We start from the raw sequence: 26,209 nt of genomic DNA, 5'->3' as shown, positions 1-26,209 counted from the left end.
AGCTCTCCCCGCGCGGCCGCCCACTGCGAGAGCGGCTGGGGTGTGCAACAGCACGTGAACCCCACGGCTAGGCCCGCGGCCGCACCGACCACAAATCTGCGTCCAGGCAGAGGCTTCCGGCCGCAGGCGGGAAAGCGCCGGCTTCGAGCTTGCTTCCTCCCGCACGTCGAAGGCGAGCGCGGCTGCAGGCTCCGCGGGACCAGCTCCAGGCCCGGGGACGCCCGCCTGAGCGGAAGCAGCTCCGCTCCCACAGGCCTCGAGCGGCTCCGGCGCCCGCCGGCTCCGAGGAGCGACTGCGCACGCGCAAGTCGAGAGGCGGGCGGGGCCGTCGGGCGCCTGCAGCTGCCGGCGCGTGCGGGGCGCGGCGGCAGGGGCTCCCCGGGAGAGAGACCAGGGCTTCCGGGCGGCCTCCGAGATCCCGGGGCCGCGTGCTGGAAGCCTGCCTGAAAACACCCCGCCAGGGCCGCTCCTCTGCCGCCGGCTCCTGCCCGGCCACTGTTCGGGGCCCTTGGCCGCACGACGGACGGAGGACGGCTCTCTGTGGAGCAGCGCGCGGGCTCCCCGGCTCGCGCCCCCCCTGCCCGGGGCCTGCGGCGCGAGGTACGTGCGGCTCCCGGCCCTGCCTTCCTGTGGGCGCGACGAGGGGGAAGGTGGGATCAGGTGCGTCTCTGCAGCCCCACGAGGAGAGGGTTTTCATACAATTGGATGACAGGATGTTCCGCGGGAGGTGGAGGAGGGTACAGCGATGGCGGTTTGGTTTTGGCAGAGACTTTTTAAAAGTTCAGCTATAAGAATGAATCGAGACAGGGCATTCGTATTTAGATGGAGTGAATTCACCTGCCAAATCCATCCCATTAAAGAAAAAATGTGGGCAGCCCGGGTGGCTCACGGTTTAGCGTGGCCTGCAGCCCAGGGCGTGACCCTAGAGCCTCGGGATCGAGTCCCGCTTCGGGCCCCTGCCTGGGGCCTGCTTCTGTCTCTCTGTGTCTCATGAATGAATGAATGAATGAATGAATGAATAAATAAATAAATAAATAAATAAATAAATAAATAAAATCCTTAAAAGAAACAAAAGAAAAAAAGTTAATGGTGTTTAGGAGAAGAGGAGGGAAACTGAATTTCTGGCCAAACACCAGTTGGTCATTACTGCTGAGCTTTACCACACAACTGTGTGTTCTGCTCTACCCTTGGTCTCAGTGCCCTCAAATACCATCACAAGTCAGGGGTGGGCTGCAGCTCTGGGAGTGTCCCTAACAATTCCCCTTTCTTTTAGGAGTTTGATGTCTTTCAGGATTTTCCTTTTTGTCGGTTAAAGCCGCTCACGAGATGGCATGGGTGGTGGGTTAGGTGGGGAAGTCAGATTGGTGTGGCCAAATGTGGAGAAAATTCCTAAAGACAGGATGATCAACAACAACAACCACAAGAGAAGACACCTGGGTGACCCAGTGGGTTAAGCCTTTGCCTTTGGCTCAGGTCATGATCCCAGGGTCCTGAAATGGAGCCCCGCATCAGGCTCCTTGCTCAGTGGGGAGTCTGCTTCTCCCTCTCCTGAGCTTGTGCTCTCTGTCACTGTCTCTGCGTCTCTCTCAAAGAAATAAATACAACCCTAAATAAAAACAGACAAGAAACAACAATAAGGGGGAGGAGCAAGATGGCGGAAGAGTAGGGTCTCCAAATCACCTGTCTCCACCAAACTACCTAGAAAACCTTCAAATTATCCTGAAAAACTATGAATTCGGCCTGAGATTTAAAGAGAGACCAGCTGGAATGCTGCAGTGAGAAGAGTTCGCGCTTCTATCAAGGTAGGAAGACGGGGAAAAAGAAATAAAGAAACAAAGGCCTCCAAGGGGGAGGGGCCCCGCGAGGAGCCGGGCTGAGGCCGGGGCGAGTGTCCCCAGGACAGGAGAGCCCCGTCCCGGAGGAGCAGGAGCTGCACCGACCTTCCCGGGCGGAAAGGGGCTCGCAGGGGGTTGGAGCAGGACCCAGGAGGGCGGGGATGCCCTCGGGCTCCCGGGGACAGTAACAGCAACTGCGCGCCCAGGAGAGTGCGCCGAGCTCCCTAAGGGCTGCAGCGCGCACGGCGGGACCCGGCGGGACCCGGAGCAGCTGAAGGGGCTCGGGCGGCGGCTCCGCGGAGGGGGCTGCGCGGCCCCGGGAGCAGCTCGGAGGGGCTCGGGCAGAGGAAGAGGCTCCGTGCGGAGGGGGCTGCGCGGTTCCAGGAGCAGCTCGGAGGGGCTTGGGCGGCGGCTCCGCGGAGGGGGTTGCGCGGCCCGGGAGCGCGAATCCACCAGCGCAGGCTCCGGAGCACAGGGCGCCGGGACACAGCCCAGGATCCCGCCTCCCCCGGGACAGGCAGAGGCCGGGAGGGCCCAGGACAGCGAGGACGCTCCTGCCCCAGCTGAGCACATCAGCGGCCCCGCCCGGAGCCTCCAGGCCCTGCAGACGGAGTTCCTGCCGGAGCTGAATCCAGGTTTCCAGAGCTGCCCCGCCACTGGGGTTGTTCCTCCTGCGGCCTCACGGGGTAAACAACCCCCACTGAGCCCTGCACCAGGCAGGGGCACAGCAGCTCCCCCAACTGCTAACACCTGAAAATCAGCACAACAGGCCCCTCCCCCAGAACACCAGCTAGACTGACAACTTCCAGGAGAAGCCAAGGGACTTAAAGTACACAGAATCAGAAGATACTGCCCCGTGGTTCTTTTTTTGTTTGTTTGTTTTTGTTTTTGTTTTTGTTTCTGTTTTGTTTTGCTTTTTGATTTGTTTCCTTCCCCCACCCCCTTTTTTTTCTCCTTTCTTTTTCTTTCTCTTTTTCTTTTTTTTTTTTTTCGTTTTTTTTTTTTTCTTTTTCTTCCCCTTTTTTTTTCTCTTTCTCTTTTCTTTCCTTCTTTCTCTCCTCTCTTTTTCTCTTTTTCCCAATACAACTTGCTTTTGGCCACTCTGCACTGAGCAAAATGACTAGAAGGAAAACCTCACCTCAAAAGAAAGAATCAGAAACAGTCCTCTCTCCCACAGAGTTACAAAATCTGGATTACAATTCAATGTCAGAAAGCCAATTCAGAAGCACTATTATACAGCTACTGGTGGCTCTAGAAAAAAGTATAAAGGACTCAAGAGACTTCATGACTGCAGAATTTAGAGCTAATCAGGCAGAAATTAAAAATCAATTGAATGAGATGCAATCCAAACTAGAAGTCCTAACGACGAGGGTTAACGAGGTGGAAGAACGAGTGAGTGACCTAGAAGACAAGTTGATAGCAAAGAGGGAAACTGAGGAAAAAAGAGACAAACAATTAAAAGACCATGAAGATAGATTAAGGGAAATAAACGACAGCCTGAGGAAGAAAAACCTACGTTTAATTGGGGTTCCCGAGGGCGCCGAAAGGGACAGAGGGCCAGAATATGTATTTGAACAAATTCTAGCTGAAAACTTTCCTAATCTGGGAAGGGAAACAGGCATTCAGATCCAGGAAATAGAGAGATCCCCCCCTAAAATCAATAAAAACCGTTCAACACCTCGACATTTAATTGTGAAGCTTGCAAATTCCAAAGATAAGGAGAAGATCCTTAAAGCAGCAAGAGACAAGAAATCCCTGACTTTTATGGGGAGGAGTATTAGGGTAACAGCAGACCTCTCCACAGAGACCTGGCAGGCCAGAAAGGGCTGGCAGGATATATTCAGGGTCCTAAATGAGAAGAACATGCAACCAAGAATACTTTATCCAGCAAGGCTCTCATTCAAAATGGAAGGAGAGATAAAGAGCTTCCAAGACAGGCAGCAACTAAAAGAATATGTGACCTCCAAACCAGCTCTGCAAGAAATTTTAAGGGGGCCTCTTAAAATTCCCCTTTAAGAAGAAGTTCAGTGGAACAGTCCACAAAAACAAAGACTGAATAGATATCATGATGACACTAAACTCATATCTGTCAATAGTAACTCTGAATGTGAACGGGCTTAATGACCCCATCAAAAGGCGCAGGGTTTCAGACTGGATAAAAAAGCAGGACCCATCTATTTGCTGTCTACAAGAGACTCATTTTAGACAGAAGGACACCTACAGCCTGAAAATAAAAGGTTGGAGAACCATTTACCATTCGAATGGTCCTCAAAAGAAAGCAGGGGTAGCCATCCTTATATCAGATAAACTAAAATTTACCCCAAAGACTGTACTGAGAGATGAAGAGGGACACTATATCATACTTAAAGGATCTATTCAACAAGAGGACTTAACAATCCTCAATATATATGCTCCGAATGTGGGAGCTGCCAAATATATAAATCAATTATTAACCAAAGTGAAGAAATACTTAGATAATAATACACTTATACTTGGTGACTTCAATCTAGCTCTTTCTATACTCGATAGGTCTTCTAAGCAAAACATCTCCAAAGAAACGAGAGCTTTAAATGATACACTGGACCAGATGGATTTCACAGATATCTACAGAACTTTACATCCAAACTCAACTGAATACACATTCTTCTCAAGCGCACATGGAACTTTCTCCAGAATAGACCACATATTGGGTCACAAATCGGGTCTGAACCGATACCAAAAGATTGGGATTGTCCCCTGCATATTCTCGGACCATAATGCCTTGAAATTAGAACTAAATCACAACAAGAAGTTTGGAAGGACCTCAAACACATGGAGGTTAAGGACCATCCTGCTAAAAGATAAAAGGGTCAACCAGGAAATTAAGGAAGAATTAAAAAGATTCATGGAAACTAATGAGAATGAAGATACAACCGTTCAAAATCTTTGGGATGCAGCAAAAGCAGTCCTAAGGGGGAAATACATCGCAATACAAGCATCCATTCAAAAACTGGAAAGAACTCAAATACAAAAGCTAACCTTACACATAAAGGAGCTAGAGAAAAAACAGCAAATAGATCCTACACCCAAGAGAAGAAGGGAGTTAATAAAGATTCGAGCAGAACTCAACGAAATCGAGACCAGAAGAACTGTGGAACAGATCAACAGAACCAGGAGTTGGTTCTTTGAAAGAATTAATAAGATAGATAAACCATTAGCCAGCCTTATTAAAAAGAAGAGAGAGAAGACTCAAATTAATAAAATCATGAATGAGAAAGGAGAGATCACTACCAACACCAAGGAAATACAAACGATTTTAAAAACATATTATGAACAGCTATACGCCAATAAATTAGGCAATCTAGAAGAAATGGACGCATTCCTGGAAAGCCACAAACTACCAAAACTGGAACAGGAAGAAATAGAAAACCTGAACAGGCCAATAACCAGGGAGGAAATTGAAGCAGTCATCAAAAACCTCCCAAGACACAAGAGTCCAGGGCCAGATGGCTTCCCAGGAGAATTTTATCAAACGTTTAAAGAAGAAATCATACCTATTCTCCTAAAGCTGTTTGGAAAGATAGAAAGAGATGGAGTACTTCCAAATTCGTTCTATGAAGCCAGCATCACCTTAATTCCAAAGCCAGACAAAGACCCCGCCAAAAAGGAGAATTACAGACCAATATCCCTGATGAACATGGATGCAAAAATTCTCAACAAGATACTGGCCAATAGGATCCAACAGTACATTAAGAAAGTTATTCACCATGACCAAGTAGGATTTATCCCTGGGACACAAGGCTGGTTCAACACCCGTAAAACAATCAATGTGATTCATCATATCAGCAAGAGAAAAACCAAGAACCATATGATCCTCTCATTGGATGCAGAGAAAGCATTTGACAAAATACAGCATCCATTCCTGATTAAAACTCTTCAGAGTGTAGGGATAGAGGGAACATTCTTCGACATCTTAAAAGCCATCTATGAAAAGCCCACAGCAAATATCATTCTCAATGGGGAAGCACTGGGAGCCTTTCCCCTAAGATCAGGAACAAGACAGGGATGTCCACTCTCACCACTGCTATTCAACATAGTACTGGAAGTCCTAGCCTCAGCAATCAGACAACAAAAAGACATTAAAGGCATTCAAATTGGCAAAGAAGAAGTCAAACTCTCTCTCTTCGCCGATGACATGATACTCTACATAGAAAACCCAAAAGTCTCCACCCCAAGATTGCTAGAACTCATACAGCAATTCGGTAGCGTGGCAGGATACAAAATCAATGCCCAGAAGTCAGTGGCATTTCTATACACTAACAATGAGACTGAAAGAGAAATTAAGGAGTCAATCCCATTTACAATTGCACCCAAAAGCATAAGATACCTAGGAATAAACCTCACCAAAGATGTAAAGGATCTATACCCTCAAAACTATAGAACACTTCTGAAAGAAATTGAGGAAGACACAAAGAGATGGAAAAATATTCCATGCTCATGGATTGGCAGAATTAATATTGTGAAAATGTCAATGTTACCCAGGGCAATATACACGTTTAATGCAATCCCTATCAAAATACCATGGACTTTCTTCAGAGAGTTAGAACAAATTATTTTAAGATTTGTGTGGAATCAGAAAAGACCCCGAATAGCCAGGGGAATTTTAAAAAAGAAAACCGTATCTGGGGGCATCACAATGCCAGATTTCAGGTTGTACTACAAAGCTGTGGTCATCAAGACAGTGTGGTACTGGCACAAAAACAGACACATAGATCAGTGGAACAGAATAGAGAATCCAGAAGTGGACCCTGAACTTTATGGGCAACTAATATTCGATAAAGGAGGAAAGACTATCCATTGGAAGAAAGACAGTCTCTTCAATAAATGGTGCTGGGAAAATTGGACATCCACATGCAGAAGAATGAAACTAGACCACTCTCTTTCACCATACACAAAGATAAACTCAAAATGGATGAAAGATCTAAATGTGAGACAAGATTCCATCAAAATCCTAGAGAAGAACACAGGCAACACCCTTTTTGAACTCGGCCATAGTAACTTCTTGCAAGATACATCCACGAAGGCAAAAGAAACAAAAGCAAAAATGAACTATTGGGACTTCATCAAGATAAGAAGCTTTTGCACAGCAAAGGATACAGTCAACAAAACTCAAAGACAACCTACAGAATGGGAGAATATATTTGCAAATGACATATCAGATAAAGGGCTAGTTTCCAAGATCTATAAAGAACTTATTAAACTCAACACCAAAGAAACAAACAATCCAATCATGAAATGGGCAAAAGACATGAACAGAAATCTCACAGAGGAAGACATAGACATGGCCAACATGCATATGAGAAAATGCTCTGCATCACTTGCCATCAGGGAAATACAAATCAAAACTACAATGAGATACCACCTCACACCAGTGAGAATGGGGAAAATTAACAAGGCAGGAAACCACAAATGTTGGAGAGGATGCGGAGAAAAGGGAACCCTCTTACACTGTTGGTGGGAATGTGAACTGGTGCAGCCACTCTGGAAAACTGTGTGGAGGTTCCTCAAACAGTTAAAAATAGACCTGCCCTACGACCCAGCAATTGCACTGTTGGGGATTTACCCCAAAGATACAAATGCAATGAAACGCCGGGACACCTGCACCCCGATGTTTCTAGCAGCAATGGCCACTATAGCCAAACTGTGGAAGGAGCCTCGGTGTCCAACGAAAGATGAATGGATAAAGAAGATGTGGTTTATGTATACAATGGAATATTACTCAGCTATTAAAAATGACAAATACCCACCATTTGCTTCAACGTGGATGGAACTGGAGGGTATTATGCTGAGTGAAGTAAGTCAGTCAGAGAAGGACAAACATTATATGTTCTCATTCATTTGGGGAATATAAATAATAGTGAAAGGGAAAATAAGGGAAGGGAGAAGAAATGTGTGGGAAATATCAGAAAGGGAGACAGAACGTAAAGACTGCTAACTCTGGGAAACGAACTAGGGGTGGTAGAAGGGGAGGAGGGCGGGGGGTGGAAGTGAATGGGTGACGGGCACTGGGAATTCTGTATGTTAGTAAATTGAACACCAATAAAAAAAAAATAAAAATAAAAAAAATAATAAAAAATTAAAAAAAAAAAAAAAAAAAAAAAAGAAACAACAATAACGAGAGGAGGAGCAAGATGGCGGAAGAGTAGGGTTTCCAAATCACCTGTCTCCACCAAACTACCTAGAAAACCTTCAAATTATCCTGAAAATCTACGAATTCGGCCTGAGATTTAAAGAGAGACCAGCTGGAATGCTACAGTGAGAAGAGTTCGCGCTTCTATCAAGGTAGGAAGACGGGGAAAAAGAAGTAAAGAACAAAGGCCTCCAAGGGTGAGGGGCCTGCGAGGAGCCGGGCTGAGGCCGGGGCGAGAGTCCCCAGGACAGGAGAGCCCCGTCCCGGAGACGCAGGAGCTGCACCGACCTTCCCGGGGGAAAGGGGCTCGCAGGGAGGTGGAGCAGGACCCAGGAGGGCGGGGATGCCCTCGGGCTCCCGGGGACACTAACAGAGCAACTGCGCCCCGGGAGAGTGCGCCGAGCTCCCTAAGGGCTGCAGCGCGCACGGCGGGACCCGGAGCAGCTCGGGGGGGCTCGGGCGGCGGCTCCGCGGAGGGGGTTGCGCGGCCCCAGGAGCGCGAATCCACCAGCGCAGGCTCCGGAGCACAGGGCGCCGGGACACAGCCCAGGATCCGGCCTCCCCCGGGACAGGCAGAGGCCGGGAGGGCCCAGGACAGCGAGGACGCTCCTGCCCCAGCTGAGCAGAGCAGCGGCCCCGCCCCGGAGCCTCCAGGCCCTGCAGACGGAGTTCCTGCCGGAGCTGAATCCAGGTTTCCAGAGCTGCCCCGCCACTGGGGCTGTTCCTCCTGCGGCCTCACGGGGTAAACAACCCCCACTGAGCCCTGCACCAGGCAGGGGCACAGCAGCTCCCCCAACTGCTAACACCTGAAAATCAGCACAACAGGCCCCTCCCCCAGAACACCAGCTAGACTGACAACTTCCAGGAGAAGCCAAGGGACTTAAAGAACACAGAATCAGAAGATACTCCCCGGTGGTTCTTTTTTTGTTTGTTTGTTTTTGTTTTTGTTTTTGTTTTGTTTTGCTTTTTGATTTGTTTCCTTCCCCCACCCCCTTTTTTTCTCCTTTTTCTTTCTCTTTTTCTTCTTTTTTTTTTTCGTTTTTTTTCTTTTTCTTCCCTTTTTTTTTTCTCTTTCTCTTTTCTTTCCTTCTTTCTCTCCTCTCTTTTTCTCTTTTTCCCAATACAACTTGCTTTTGGCCACTCTGCACTGAGCAAAATGACTAGAAGGAAAACCTCACCTCAAAAGAAAGAATCAGAAACAGTCCTCTCTCCCACAGAGTTACAAAATCTGGATTACAATTCAATGTCAGAAAGCCAATTCAGAAGCACTATTATACAGCTACTGGTGGCTCTAGAAAAAAGTATAAAGGACTCAAGAGACTTCATGACTGCAGAATTTAGAGCTAATCAGGCAGAAATTAAAAATCAATTGAATGAGATGCAATCCAAACTAGAAGTCCTAACGACGAGGGTTAACGAGGTGGAAGAACGAGTGAGTGACCTAGAAGACAAGTTGATAGCAAAGAGGGAAACTGAGGAAAAAAGAGACAAACAATTAAAAGACCATGAAGATAGATTAAGGGAAATAAACGACAGCCTGAGGAAGAAAAACCTACGTTTAATTGGGGTTCCCGAGGGCGCCGAAAGGGACAGAGGGCCAGAATATGTATTTGAACAAATTCTAGCTGAAAACTTTCCTAATCTGGGAAGGGAAACAGGCATTCAGATCCAGGAAATAGAGAGGTCCCCCCTAAAATCAATAAAAACCATTCAACACCTCGACATTTAATTGTGAAGCTTGCAAATTCCAAAGATAAAGAGAAGATCCTTAAAGCAGCAAGAGACAAGAAATCCCTGACTTTTATGGGGAGGAGTATTAGGGTAACAGCAGACCTCTCCACAGAGACCTGGCAGGCCAGAAAGGGCTGGCAGGATATATTCAGGGTCCTAAATGAGAAGAACATGCAACCAAGAATACTTTATCCAGCAAGGCTCTCATTCAAAATGGAAGGAGAGATAAAGAGCTTCCAAGACAGGCAGCAACTAAAAGAATATGTGACCTCCAAACCAGCTCTGCAAGAAATTTTAAGGGGGCCTCTTAAAATTCCCCTTTAAGAAGAAGTTCAGTGGAACAGTCCACAAAAACAAAGACTGAATAGATATCATGATGACACTAAACTCATATCTGTCAATAGTAACTCTGAATGTGAACGGGCTTAATGACCCCATCAAAAGGCGCAGGGTTTCAGACTGGATAAAAAAGCAGGACCCATCTATTTGCTGTCTACAAGAGACTCATTTTAGACAGAAGGACACCTACAGCCTGAAAATAAAAGGTTGGAGAACCATTTACCATTCGAATGGTCCTCAAAAGAAAGCAGGGGTAGCCATCCTTATATCAGATAAACTAAAATTTACCCCAAAGACTGTACTGAGAGATGAAGAGGGACACTATATCATACTTAAAGGATCTATTCAACAAGAGGACTTAACAATCCTCAATATATATGCTCCGAATGTGGGAGCTGCCAAATATATAAATCAATTATTAACCAAAGTGAAGAAATACTTAGATAATAATACACTTATACTTGGTGACTTCAATCTAGCTCTTTCTATACTCGATAGGTCTTCTAAGCAAAACATCTCCAAAGAAACGAGAGCTTTAAATGATACACTGGACCAGATGGATTTCACAGATATCTACAGAACTTTACATCCAAACTCAACTGAATACACATTCTTCTCAAGCGCACATGGAACTTTCTCCAGAATAGACCACATATTGGGTCACAAATCGGGTCTGAACCGATACCAAAAGATTGGGATTGTCCCCTGCATATTCTCGTACCATAATGCCTTGAAATTAGAACTAAATCACAACAAGAAGTTTGGAAGGACCTCAAACACATGGAGGTTAAGGACCATCCTGCTAAAAGATAAAAGGGTCAACCAGGAAATGAAGGAAGAATTAAAAAGATTCGTGGAAACTAATGAGAATGAAGATACAACTGTTCAAAATCTTTGGGATGCAGCAAAAGCAGTCCTAAGGGGGAAATACATCGCAATACAAGCATCCATTCAAAAACTGGAAAGAACTCAAATACAAAAGCTAACCTTACACATAAAGCAGCTAGAGAAAAAACAGCAAATAGATCCTACACCCAAGAGAAGAAGGGAGTTAATAAAGATTTGAGCAGAACTCAACGAAATCGAGACCAGAAGAACTGTGGAACAGATCAACAGAACCAGGAGTTGGTTCTTTGAAAGAATTAATAATATAGATAAACCATTAGCCAGCCTTATTAAAAAGAAGAGAGAGAAGACTCAAATTAATAAAATCATGAATGAGAAAGGAGAGATCACTACCAACACCAAGGAAATACAAACGATTTTAAAAATATATTATGAACAGCTATACGCCAATAAATTAGGCAATCTAGAAGAAATGGACGCATTCCTGGAAAGCCACAAACTACCAAAACTGGAACAGGAAGAAATAGAAAACCTGAACAGGCCAATAACCAGGGAGGAAATTGAAGCAGTCATCAAAAACCTCCCAAGACACAAGAGTCCAGGGCCAGATGGCTTCCCAGGAGAATTTTATCAAACGTTTAAAGAAGAAATCATACCTATTCTCCTAAAGCTGTTTGGAAAGATAGAAAGAGATGGAGTACTTCCAAATTCGTTCTATGAAGCCAGCATCACCTTAATTCCAAAGCCAGACAAAGACCCCGCCAAAAAGGAGAATTACAGACCAATATCCCTGATGAACATGGATGCAAAAATTCTCAACAGAATACTGGCCAATAGGATCCAACAATACATTAAGAAAATTATTCACCATGACCAAGTAGGATTTATCCCTGGGACACAAGGCTGGTTCAACACCCGTAAAACAATGTGATTCATCATATCAGCAAGAGAAAAACCAAGAACCATATGATCCTCTCATTGGATGCAGAGAAAGCATTTGACAAAATACAGCATCCATTCCTGATCAAAACTCTTCAGAGTGTAGGGATAGAGGGAACATTCCTCGACATCTTAAAAGCCATCTATGAAAAGCCCACAGCAAATATCATTCTCAATGGGGAAGCACTGGGAGCCTTTCCCCTAAGATCAGGAACAAGACAGGGATGTCCACTCTCACCACTGCTGTTCAACATAGTACTGGAAGTCCTAGCCTCAGCAATCAGACAACAAAAAGACATTAAAGGCATTCAAATTGGCAAAGAAGAAGTCAAACTCTCCCTCTTCGCCGATGACATGATACTCTACATAGAAAACCCAAAAGTCTCCACCCCAAGATTGCTAGAACTCATACAGCAATTCGGTAGCGTGGCAGGATACAAAATCAATGCCCAGAAATCAATGGCATTTCTATACACTAACAATGAGACTGAAGAAAGAGAAATTAAGGAGTCAATCCCATTTACAATTGCACCCAAAAGCATAAGATACCTAGGAAGAAACCTAACCAAAGAGGTAAAGGATCTATACCCTCAAAACTATAGAACACTTCTGAAAGAAATTGAGGAAGACACAAAGAGATGGAAAAATATTCCATGCTCATGGATTGGCAGAATTAATATTGTGAAAATGTCAATGTTACCCAGGGCAATATACACGTTTAATGCAATCCCTATCAAAATACCATGGACTTTCTTCAGAGAGTTAGAACAAATTATTTTAAGATTTGTGTGGAATCAGAAAAGACCCCGAATAGCCAGGGGAATTTTAAAAAAGAAAACCATATCTGGGGGCATCACAATGCCAGATTTCAGGTTGTACTACAAAGCTGTGGTCATCAAGACAGTGTGGTACTGGCACAAAAACAGACACATAGATCAGTGGAACAGAATAGAGAATCCAGAAGTGGACCCTGAACTTTATGGGCAACTAATATTCGATAAAGGAGGAAAGACTATCCATTGGAAGAAAGACAGTCTCTTCAATAAATGGTGCTGGGAAAATTGGACATCCACATGCAGAAGAATGAAACTAGACCACTCTCTTTCACCATACACAAAGATAAACTCAAAATGGATGAAAGATCTAAATGTGAGACAAGATTCCATCAAAATCCTAGAGAAGAACACAGGCAACACCCTTTTTGAACTCGGCCATAGTAACTTCTTGCAAGATACATCCACGAAGGCAAAAGAAAGAAAAGCAAAAATGAACTATTGGGACTTCATCAAGATAAGAAGCTTTTGCACAGCAAAGGATACAGTCAACAAAACTCAAAGACAACCTACAGAATGGGAGAAGATATTTGCAAATGACATATCAGATAAAGGGCTAGTTTCCAAGATCTATAAAGAACTTATTAAACTCAACACCAAAGAAACAAACAATCCAATCATGAAATGGGCAAAAGACATGAACAGAAATCTCACAGAGGAAGACATAGACATGGCCAACATGCATATGAGAAAATGCTCTGCATCACTTGCCATCAGGGAAATACAAATCAAAACTACGAGATACCACCTCACACCAGTGAGAATGGGGAAAATTAACAAGGCAGGAAACAACAAATGTTGGAGAGGATGCGGAGAAAAGGGAACCCTCTTACACTGTTGGTGGGAATGTGAACTGGTGCAGCCACTCTGGAAAACTGTGTGGAGGTTCCTCAAACAGTTAAAAATATACCTGCCCTACGACCCAGCAATTGCACTGTTGGGGATTTACCCCAAAGATACAAATGCAATGAAACGCCGGGACACCTGCACCCCGATGTTTATAGCAGCAATGGCCACGATAGCCAAACTGGAAGGAGCCTCGGTGTCCGTCGAAAGATGAATGGATACAGAAGATGTGGTTTATGTATACAATGGAATATTACTCAGCCATTAGAAATGACAAATACCCACCATTTGCTTCAACGTGGATGGAACTGGAGGGTATTATGCTGAGTGAAGTAAGTCAGTCGGAGAAGGACAAACATTATATGTTCTCATTCATTTGGGGAATATAAATAATAGTGAAAGGGAAAATAAGGGAAGGGAGAAGAAATGTGTGGGAAATATCAGAAAGGGAGACATAAGGTAAAGACTGCTAACTCTGGGAAACGAACTAGGCGTGGTAGAAGGGGAGGAGGGCGGGGGGTGGGAGTGAATGGGTGACGGGCACTGGGTGTTATTCTGTATGTTAGTAAATTGAACATCAATTAAAAAAAAAAAAAAAGAAACAACAATAACAAGACCGGGTCCCAGAGATTATTCCAAAGAGCAGCACGAAAGTCCCATTTATCTGAAGTGTGTCTTCTTATCAAATAATTTGAATTTGCTGTGGTCAGGGTCTGTAGAAGTCTTCATGGGATCATGGATTACACAGGACTGGAAGGGACTTTAAGAAATAAAGTAGGTTTTGTACTGGACTTAAAAGAAAAGGAGTTAAGAGTTCATGGGGTACGAAAAGGGTCTGATTTTCATCTAGATTTCACCTTCCACTCCAAAAAGTCCAAAGCCAAAGTGGCAAAAGTAACTGAGTAAAGCACACATATGGGGAATGCCTTTGCTCAATTTTTCCCTTGTTTTTTAGGAAGACCAAAATGATCTTTTGTACTGCAAGGTGCTAACACTTGATATAGAAGAAAATCTACATAAACCAACATATCTGTCTGCAACAGGTAGGTACTATTTAAATGCCTTTTAGGGAGAAAGGATAAGGTCTGAATCTTGGCCGTGTCTTTAGCTTCTTTCCCAATATCTAGGCTTTGCCATCCAGGAAAAACCCAGAGCATTGTACTAAATCAAAGTAATTGATTGCTTTACTGAGGGGTAACTTGAAAGTTTAGAGAGTTGGACTTCTGTGGTTATTGTTTGTATAAATAATGTGTTTTATGAACCATAGTGATATGTGATAAAATCTCATAAACACCTATAGATGTACTCAAATCACCTTAGATTAGGTAGTGGACTTTTAATAAAAGTTCTGCACATTTGCTTCTAGATTTCCTGGTTGATTTCTTAGAATCCTGGCAGCTTCTGAGCAACAGTTTTTCTAAGACTCTGAGGCAGTAGTTATATCGTTTAAGAATCCAATCAGTAGTTTTATCCTTATTCTGGATACACTTCCATTATAAACAGTTGATGGATACACACACACACACACACACACACACACACACACGTGTGTGTGTGCTAAGAGCACACAAAGCAACAGTACTAAAGCCTCACCCAAATGCTTTTCCCTGGAAAAGCTCTCCTCTAAAGTGCATCAACAAACTGAAGGTACCTTTTTATTACTCCGTGGGGGAAAATGTACAGAGCTCTATGTATACATATGTTCACACCCACCAAATTGTTACTGCAGTGGGCTGTGTTTTCATACAAACGTAAATTTTGAGAGAAAAGTCAAAGGTGCTTCAGCCTTGTACTGTGTATATATATTAAAAAAAACAAAGTTTTGTAAAAAAAAAATGCACACCCAGGTCCATACATAAAAGCCATTATCCCTCAAATGTTTTTCATCTTATTCATAAGCCAAAACTGAGTACTATTGAGGAACATATGGTTCTCTAAAAATCTATTAAGGAAAAATTTGGATTTAAGAGAAATAATTATCCATTAAATTCTCAAAACATTCTCAGAGCACCTGGGTGGCTCAGTTGATCAAGTGTCTGACTCTTGGTATCAGCTCAAATCATGATCTTAGGGTCATGAGTTCAGGTTCTGCATTGGGCTCCATATAAATAATAATAAATATTATTAAAATAATAATAATAATAATATAAAAGGAAATTATTAGGACATTTTCAATCTAGACTTTACCCTTAAGTGGAAAGAATGGAGAAATTTAATATGTCCAATTTTTATCGTTGTTTTTCCTCTGTTCTGTGCAAGAAAAACCAATAGAATTAATGTGGTATTGGTGTTATTTTCTTATTCTGGTTAGCTTACCTTAATAATATCACTTAATATTTCTTTTCTTTTATACTAAGTTTCTGAGCTGTTCATGTACAATGAATGCATCTGTGTTGTGATTTCCTAGTTTGTTCATGGAATGTACTATTTTATTTCTGAATATCTGATCATATTTAAATGCCTTAAACTTTCCTGGTCAAAGAGTAACTTCTTTTCCCTTTAATATTCTGCAGAGGAATTAAGCAGATTCTTACAGGTTGAAATGTTTAAATATGTCTTCAGAACACTCATGGGAGAAACAGTAACTCTGTCACATTTTTAGCAACAGAACACTTAAAAGAAGTAGCTGTCCAACAAAACTAAACCTGCTTGTGAAGTCCACTAGAGTTGATCCCATCCTAAATTACTTGGCTGCATTAGTACATTCGTATAAGAAAGAGCAAAACATAACTGGAAGGTAAGATAGCTGTGTCTGAAACACATGAAGTACTGATATCTATTAACAGACATCAGTTTCTAACTTGTGGTTTCAAATTATGAAAGGGAATTTGTTTGAGATGCTTTCTCATTTTTGCAAAACTTAAGATAATTTTAGAATAGGTTAGATTTAGAATAGGGTTTTTTCTTAGTTTGAAGAAATAGTTGAAAAAGTAAATAGGAATTGTGTGCCATGGCCCCTCCTCCATCCACTGGGTCTCAGAAACAGCGTTCTGCTCTTCCTCTTGGCTTACGGAAACCAAGTTTCTGTACTTGTGCCGCTAGGTGGACACTGTGGGTGGACAGGGAGGGACAGAAGGAACAGAATACACAGACTTCTCTTTCCATTTCAGTTTTCTATCATCTATCGGCTATGAATGACCAAGCCTTGTTTCTGCCCACTTGCAGCCCCCTGAAGTGAAGCTGTAAGAGAACACCACCCCCCACCCCACGCCAACATTCACAAATTTATAGCTTCTGGGTCACATTAGAATGTTTTAATTGTTTTAAATTCAACTTTGCTTTTTTGTTCTTTGCTTGTTTTAAAGTAAACGTTGGGGATCCCTGGGTGGCGCAGCGGTTTGGCGCCTGCCTTTGGCCCAGGGCGTGATCCTGGAGACCCGGGATCGAATCCCACGTCGGGCTCCCGGTGCATGGAGCCTGCTTCTCCCTCTGCCTGTGTCTCAGCCTCTCTCCTCTCTGTGTGACTATCATAAATAAATAAAAAAAATTTAAAAAAATAAAATAAAGTAAACTTTGTATTCAAGTATTCGTCATACTTGAATACAGAATGATACACAAATCAAAGTGTATTAAATACACTTTATAAAATATTATTTATTATTATTATTATTATTATTATTATTATTATTATTATTATATAAATGTATTATATTAATTGGAACTGATCACATCGTGGGGAAAGTTGGCTGGGGCCTGAGTGGCAGTTACAAATTCCAACTGCTTGAGTACTTGATGAACATTGGTTTAGTGAAAGGTGTTAGGACCAGGTTTTGCCAAATTCTATAACTATTCTTAGATTGTGGTATGTGCCTTTATTCTGTAATTACATTTAGGCTGCTTCAGATATCTTCATTACTCCAGTAATAAAATTGTATAGTCACAGTCAGAATCTCCCAGTTAGTAAATTAATTACTGCAAATTAATTGGCTACCTTCAAAGGCTGATGAACAGGATACCTCTTATTGATTGTAGTATTGAGTATTGTGTGACTACTGAGTATAGCTCCTGCACCCCTCCCCACTTCTTTCTAATGCTGATTTTCATTCAGATAATTTAATCTCTTTCATATGGCCATATGCTTTCCTAATCCAATTATGGTAATCTTTTTTTAATTGTATTTATGTTCTAGTTAACATACATTTGTAATATTGGTTTCAGGAGTAGAATTCAGTAATTCATCACTTGCATACAACACCCAGTGCTCATCCTGACAAGTGTCCTCACCACCCATCTAGCCCATCCCCTGCTCATCTCCCTCCAGCAGCCCTCAGTTTGTTCTCTGTCATTAGGTCTCTTATAGTTTGTTGCCTTCTCTCTTTTTTCCCCTTTTCCCCCCTTTCCCATATGTTCATCTGTTTTGTTTCTTAAATTCCACATATGAGTGTGAAATCATATAGCATTTGTCTTTTTCTTACTGACTTATTTCACTTAGCATAATATGCCCGAGCTCCATCCACATTGTTGCAAATGGCAAGATTTCATTCTGAGTAATACTCCATTGTATATAAAAGAATGCGTATTCTGCTTTGGGATGAAATGTCCTGAGTATATATACCTGTTAAGTCCATCTGGTCTAGTGTATCATTCAAACACTTGTTACTGTCTTTGTTTTAAAATCTAGTTTGATATAAGTTTGGCAACTCTGGCTTTGTTTTGCCATCCATTAGCATGATAAGTGGTGCTCCATCACCTTAGTTTCAATATGGGGGTGTCTTTAGGTCTAAAATGAGTCTCTTGTAGGTAGCATATAGATGTGCCTTTTTAAAAAATCTATTCTGATACCCTATGTCTTTTGATTGGAAATTTAGTCCATATACATTCAGATTGCTTATTGAAAGATATGAATTTCATGCCACTGTGTTACCTGTAAAGTTGGTGTTTCTGGTGATGTTCCTTTCTAGTCTGTTGCTTTTTGAAAAAGATTATTTATTTATTTATTCAGAGAGAGAGAGAGGCAGAGAGGCAGAGAGGCAGGGAGGCAGAGACACAGGCAGAGGGAGAAGCAGGCTCCATGCAGGGAGGCCGACGTGGGACTTAATCCTGGAGATCCAGGATCACACCCCGGGCTGCAGGCAGTGCTAAACTGCTGGACCACCAAGGCTGCCCGTCTTTGTTACTTTTGATCTTTTTTCTCCACTCAGTTCCTCTTAATATTTCTTGCAGGGCTGGCTTAGTGGTCTATGAACTCCTTTAGTTTTTGTTTGTCTGGGACACTCTTTTTCTCTCTTCCTATTCTAAATGACAGCCTTGCCAGATAAAATATTCTTGGCTGCATATTTTCCCCATTCAGCACAATTATGGTAATCTCATTGTTCTTGGCTGCTCATAGTTTAGAAACAGGTATGATGCATTTCTGGTCAATGAGCTATGAAGTGGAATATTCTGGGAGCTCAAGGAAAAACTTTGTCATAATTAAAGAGACACAAAAAGACAGCATTTTTACTGGATATCATTTTGTCACATATGGTGTAAGGTAGTTAACATAAGGATAAGCCTATATCCTGAATAATGCAATCTAGAAAAATGGAAAGATCCTTGATGATGTTGTCGAGGCACTGAATTAAGCAACCCTGTAGCTGCCTAACTGCTGAATTTCTCACATGAAATGATCAATTTCTTTTTTTTAAAATTTTTTTAAAATTTTTATTTATTTATGATAGTCACAGAGAGAGAGAGAGAGGCAGAGAGAGAAGCAGGCTCCATGCACCGGGAGCCCGACGTGGGATTCGATCCCAGGTCTCCAGGATTGCGCCCTGGGCCAAAGGCAGGCACTTAACTGCTGCACCACCCAGGGATCCCGAAATGATCAATTTCTTAAGACATCAGCTAGTTAGGTCAGGATTTTCTGTTTCTTGTAGCTGAAATCTTCCTAATTAATACAGTAGGGCAACCACTTCATTAGTGAATGATTTACATTTAAAAGGTTTATCAGGAAAAAAAAAAGGTTTATCAGGCTATGTAGACAGGTTTTTATCTCAGTCTTTTTCACAGAATAAACTATCCTAGAAAGGAGAGGGAAAATTGGATGATGGTAGAAAGATAAAACTGAGTAAGGTTAAACAACAAAAGATGTGATAGTAGCTGAGACCAGGAGTCAGAATGTATTCTAACACATTCGTTTAGATTAAAAAATGTCATATATATATAGTGCATATATATATATCCTAAGTGTATGTGTATATGTCTATGTTTCCTCTAAGAGTGTGCAGATAGTTCGTATAGTTTGTGCTTCTGATGAATCTCGAGTACTTTCATGTTTCTTAAATTGCTAAACCTAAATTATTAATGTGTTTACTTAACAAAGTCATCTTATCTACCATTTATTGAGCTTAGCTTCAATAAACTTTGAACATAAAGGTTTCTGTGAACTAAGCTTCTTTTCTGAAACTGATTTATCATCTCAGTATAAGCAGGAACAAAGAATACTGGCTTCAATAAAAGGCAGGTGTGGATCCCCTCCTCTAGCCATCTCTCTCCCACCAGTGTGTCCCAGAGCCCTGAGAGTGGGGCAAAGCTCTTTCTTTTTCTGGAGTGAGAACCCTCTCTGGCAGTTTCTTCTCAGTTGTTTGTGATCCACTAGCCTCTGGAAGGGGAAGGGCAAGTTGTGCAGACTTCCTATGTTACTTTCCAAGAGCTTCAGCCTTCTTGAAGGGTCAAGGAGAAGGATATTGTGGATCAAATAGACACGAATCCTGACTATATATTTAGAAATGCTCAGCATAGTTGGTTGAATTTAGAGGCAGAGTTTTTCATTGTGATCAGTTTCCTATTCCTTTGGAGGCAGGTATCTTATCTGTCCACCTGTCTGTCTATCCACCTATAGCTTCCTAGTTCATCTTCTCTGGTATGTTCTATTCTGCCGATGAAAAGGAAACAGTTACACCATCACATCATTTGACAGGAACTTTATATTAGAAGTTAGAAGTCATAAAGGAGGAACAGAAATGTTTTTTTAGGAAGAGTTAGATAAGTAGAAGATAACTTCTATAAAGTCACATGTGTCAGAAAATAGACATAGGTGTTTAGAGTCCTGGGAAGAGTATGGGAGGAGGGGTAACATGTTGGCTAAACAGTGATGTGGCATTAGCCTAGACTAAGACTACTGACTCTGATCTACAGGCCAGATCCTAACTGCTGCCTGGTTTATTTTTTTTAATAATATTATTTATTTAGTTATTTATTTATTTATTCATTCATTCATTCATTCATTCATTCATTCATGAGAGACATAGAGAGAGAGGCAGAGACACAGGCAGAGGGAGAAGCAGGCTCCATTCAGGGAGCCTGACGTGGGACTCAATCCCGGGTCTCCAGGATCATGCCCCGGGCTGAAGGCGGCACTAAACCACTGAGCCACCTGGTCTGCCCTGCTGCCTGTTTTTGTATGGTACACAAGTGAAGGGAAGGTTTCAACATTTTTAAATGGTTGAAAAAAATTAGAAGAATATTTTGTGATACATGAAAATTTTATAAAATTGAAACTTGAGGTTCCATACATGGTTTTATTGATGTGGAACCATGCCCATTTATTTACATATTTTTTGTGACTGTTTTTGAGATAGGAAGGCAGAGTTGAACAGATATAATTGTCCTGAAACAAAGGCTTAAATATTTACTGTCTAGCTCTTTACAGAAAGTTTGCTAACCTCTGACCTAGACCACTGCTTCTCAACCCCTAATAGTTTGTAAATCATTTGAAGATTTTGTGAAAATGTCTAGTTTCTGATTCAGTAGGTCAAGGGAGCCTAAGTGTCAGTATTTCTTTTTTTTAAGATTTTATTTATTTATACATGAGAGACACAGAGAGGCAGAGACACAGGCAGAGGAAGAAGCAGGCTCCATGCAGGAAGCCTGATGCGGGAATCGATCCCAGGCCTCCAGGCTCACCCCCTAGGCGGAAGGCAGGTGCTAAACCGCTGAGCCACCCAGGGATCCCAGTGTCTGTAGTTTTAATGAACTGAGGACCACATAGTAAGTGGCAAAGCTCTAGTGCAGGATTAACACACTTATTTTTTAAAGAGCCAAGTAATAAATGGTTCAGAATCTGTAGCCTATCCAGTCCTTTTCTTTACAACTATGTACATCTGCTGGGTAATGTAGACATAGACACCATATAAAAGAGCAGGAGGGGCTGTGTTCCAATAAACATTTACGGAAGTAGGCTTTGGGCTGGAATTGGCACGAAGATTTACTTTAGCATTCACTGGCCTCAGCTGTTAAGTGTGGGTGTCCGTTAAGTAATAGACACAGTCCTACCTTCAACTTGCTTACTAGTTTTATAACGTATTCCAGTAATGATGATAAAGACAGCAGTTAACTTGTATTGGGTAATTATCATATGCCAGGCTCTATGTGAAGCACTATGAGCCATCTCTTATTTAATTACCACAACAAATCCTAGGAAGCAGATACCATCATTATCCTTGCTGACAGATGAGAATAGTGAGCTTAAGAAAAAAAAATTAAAGCTGTCAACAGCAAATCAGTGGGGGCCTAGGGTAAGGCATAACTCATGATTATTGAATGACCGTTGGATTATTAGATGACTGGATCAAATGTGTGCACTCATAGGAGTTCCACAAGCTGGAGAACAAAACTGTGACTCTACTGGCTTCCTTCATTGTGAGGCCTGGTTCTCGAGGACCTGAACAGTAAAAGATAAGACATCTCTTTAGAGGCAACATTAAATGTAGGTGTCAGATACTGGATGTTTGACTCAGTCCAGAGCTTTCTTTTTCATGAAAGATTTAGTACCTTCACTGCATGTTTTTGAAGTTAAGGCTCATAGAGATCTCAGAAAGCATAGTTTTCATAGTTTTGGATTTTCCATGCTCCAAAAATGAAATTGCTTTACTTTATAATAACATGTTATTTTAGGCACCAAATAATTATGGCATTTTGCCTTCCTTGTGTACTTTAGAATTTTCAATTATACAGTAAATGTCCCTTCTAACCACAGTGACTGAAATTACATTTTTCCTTCCAAATTCTAGATTTTTTCCCCTTCCTTCTTAGCTGCAATTACTAATGTAGAGAGTAGACCTTAATTCTGGCCTAGAATATAAGATTACTTTTATCTGTCTTTACACTGTTATTTCCATGTAAATGAATGTTTTTAGGTAAGATGCCTATCAGTATAACTACATTATAATAAATTAATAGATCCCTGAGAGCTAACATGTTGTTAATAAAAATGCTTTGGAAGAAAACTTTCTGGAGTCTCAGACACAATGTCCTTGGACTATTGCTCTCATATAAATATGAATAAGTATGCCATTTTTTTTTATAAATCACCCGTTGAAAAACTTTTATGTCATTGCTTTGATGAATAATAATAGGTTCCATTTTATGAGCAGTCAGTGTAGGTACAGGGCAAGGAGGAATATGTCAACATTTTCTAAGTATTAAGAATCAATAATCAGTAACCTCTTTCTCTGTGTGTGTGTGTCTCTTTGAGGCAGAGACAAAGGCAGAGGGAGAAGCAGGCTCCATGCAGGGAGCCCGATGTGGGACTCTATCCTGGGCCTCCAGGATCATGCCTTGGGCCAAAGGCAGATGCTCAACCACTGAGCCACCCGGGGATCCCATGAATAAAAAAAAATCTTAAAAAGAATCAATAACCTTAAATTTTTAGGTGGGGAAGGAAGTTAAATATGACACTTAAATAGGAAATCACATACTTACAGATTCTAAAAGCCAGAATTTAGGGCAGGGGAGGGGTGCATCCCAGTGCCTTGGCCTGAGGCCAGGGGCCTGGGTGGGGGGTTGGGGAGGCTGTGGCTGGATCTCTGTGGGGTTCAGAACTCAAAGGTGATGGGGACAAAGTCATATCTTAGGAGTCCGGGAGGGGCTCCTGCTTTCAGATCAGAGCAAGAGAGGCTTCCTCTCGAACTTTGCTCAGGCCCCTCCGTGGGTTTCTTTCTCTTCCATCAGCCTTGCTCATGTTCCTGCACCTGTGTCCTCCCTTACAGACATGTAACTCAGCCAGGACAGATGCTACAGCCTCATCCGTGTGTCCTCAGCCCAGAGCCTTCTCTTCTCAGGCACTTTCTGCCTTTCTGTGCTTCTCAGTTGTTTATGTTTGTTTTGTCTTTTAATGAAGTAGTATTTGGCTGGGGCTGAGGGTGCACACAGAGCACTTCTTATGTACACAACAACAAGAAACCTTCTACCAGAAACGTTTTACAAATTTCCTGTCATGGCATAATAACAGTTGTGGGGTCTTTGGGGCCTGTGCAAAACTGTATCGAAACCCTGATCATCTTGGGTTGAAGCCAAAGTCTCCCTATTTTAACTTAAATAAAATAATTATTTTTTCAAAAAAAAAATCTAGCCGTCTGTGTACACTCCTATTTTTCTATATGAGTCCCAATTGATTAAGTAAAATTCTTAAAGTCGTTTGCTTCTTTAACACAAATATGTTAGTTTTTCCCCCTGAATCTGGGACTATGTATTGGTTTCCTAGGGCCGTTATAATGAAGTACCATAAACTGGTGGCTTACAACAACAGGACTTTATTGTCTTGCAATTCTGGAGGTTAGAAGTCTGAAATCAATGTATTGGTAGGGCCACAGTCCTTCTGAAGGATCTGGGGCAGAATTCTTTGCCTCTTCATAGGTTCTGATGAAGGCCAGCAATTCTTAGCACTCTTTGGCTTGAGATATATATCACTCCAATCTCTGCCTCTGGCTTCATACGGTGCTTGTGACTCTGTCTCTTCACGTTGCTGTCTTCTTAAAAGGATATCATTTGTTTTGGATTAGGGCTCCACTCTACTCCAGTATGATCTTAACTAATGACATCTGCAACAACTCTGTTTTCAAATAGGCCACATTTTGAGGTACTGGGTATTAGGACTTCACTATATCTTTCTTGGGTGAGGGATGGTACAGTTTACCCATAACAGAGTATGGGGATGTAAAGATATTATTGTTTTCCATGCAGATCTTACAGTATAGGAAGAACACATATATAGAGATTTATGAAGATGCAGGTTGTAAATACAATATTCACAAAATGCTGTAAGTGTATTGCAGTGGGCAAAGCTACCTTTTCCCAAGTGAAATGGTAAAAGAAGGCTTTCAAAGGCAGATGCCATTTGAACTAATCTTTGAGGGACATATACGAGTTCATTGAGAAAAGGATGCCAGGTGGGAGGACACATCGGCCAGAAATGTTGGGGTAAAGGCATGGATTAAGTGTTTGTTTGCTGTGTTTATTACTAGCTACTCTTTATTGAGTATTAGTGTGTGTCATTTAATCGATAACAACCTTTTGATCCCAATGGTACAGATGGGAGAACTGAAATTTCAAAAAATTAAGTATTTGGTCTCCCACTAACACATCTTGAAGGTGGTACTATTGAGATTAGAACCCAGGGAGCCTGATTACATAGTCTATAATTTGCCATTGTGCTAAAAACTACAGTTTAGGGTATTTGGGAGTGCATATGGATAGTTAGACATAAGGCCAAAGAGATAGGTTGGAGACAAATTGTGAAGAGGTTGGTTTATCAATTGATTTGCTCAACAGAAAATTGTTGACTTACTAGAGTTTGAACTTTAAGGGCTATTGACATTTGAACAATTTCCAAAGCTGTAAGGACAGGTGTCAAATGGCCACATTCCTATGCAGTGTAGGGTAGTTTGGAGGCCCAGAAGCTAGAGAGGAGGTTACTGTCATGGACCATTTTATAATTAATGAAGGTTGGAATTAAACAGAGACAATGGAACCGGAGGGGCGATAAAGTCAGAGATACTTGTGAGTCAAGGTCAGTGAGGTGTTGAACCTAAGTCATTGCCTCTGTTGTGTGGCCATTCCTGATCCTTTGGCTCAAGTGCTGAAAGTAGAGCTGTCTCAACTAATGTGGTCAAATGCAATAATTTTAATTCATAACCCTAACTTTAGAAAGAGTCTAGTGAGTATGTGCCAATGTGATGGTTGTATTAGTGCACATATAAATGATTATATTATAGAAGATATAAAAATGTCTTTAAAATTCCAAAGACTGAGTTAACATATTTTAAAACAGACTACATAAAAGAAAATATTTTGCCATGTGCTCTGATGTAATCTCATCTATCTGTATTTTTTTAAAGATTTTATCTATTTATTCATGAGAGACCCACAGAGAGAGGCAGAGACATAGGCAGAGGGAGAAGCAGGCTCCCTATGGGGAACCTGATGCGGAACTCCATCCTAGGACCCCAGGATCATGACCTGATCCAAAGTCAGATACTCAACTACTGAGCCACCCAGATGTCCCTCATCTATTTTTTTTAATTTTATTTATTTATGATAGTCACACAGAGAGAGAGAGAGAGAGGCAGAGACACAGGCAGAGGGAGAAGCAGGCTCCATGCACCAGGAGCCTGACGTGGGATTCGATCTCGGGTTTCCAGGATTGCGCCCTGGGCCAAAGGCAGGCGCCAAACCGCTGCGCCACCCAGGGATCCCCCCTCATCTATTTTTATTAAGTTGTAAATGGTTAAATTCATCCAAGTATTATTGGAAGTATAGCCACACTTCAGCTCAGCTTATTCAACTAAAGCCTGGTTATTGTAAAAAATCTATTATTTCTTAAAAATAGCTTAATTGATTACTGGGTTAATGTAATAACATTTTACATTAATTTGAAAGCAAGGCATTATTTAAGGGTCCCAATTTGTCTT

The 26,209-nt window shown here is 42.0% G+C and overlaps 1 long non-coding RNA gene across 2 annotated transcripts in view; it reads left to right on the top strand.

Moving 5' to 3' along the window:
- Positions 1-325: 325 nt before the first annotated feature.
- Positions 326-26,209, top strand: part of LOC140612073 (uncharacterized) — a 35,293-nt gene continuing 9,409 nt past the window's right edge. For both annotated transcript variants that reach the window (XR_012013388.1, XR_012013389.1), the window contains exons 1-2: positions 326-600; positions 14,494-14,581. This is a non-coding gene — a long non-coding RNA (uncharacterized lncRNA). The remainder of the gene's footprint in view (positions 601-14,493; positions 14,582-26,209) is intronic.

This window comes from Canis lupus, chromosome 20 (genome assembly GCF_048164855.1).
Source record: "Canis lupus baileyi chromosome 20, mCanLup2.hap1, whole genome shotgun sequence".
NCBI lineage: Eukaryota > Metazoa > Chordata > Mammalia > Carnivora > Canidae > Canis > Canis lupus.
Note: the sequence above shows the minus strand (reverse complement) of the source record. Positions and strands in the feature narration are given on the sequence as shown.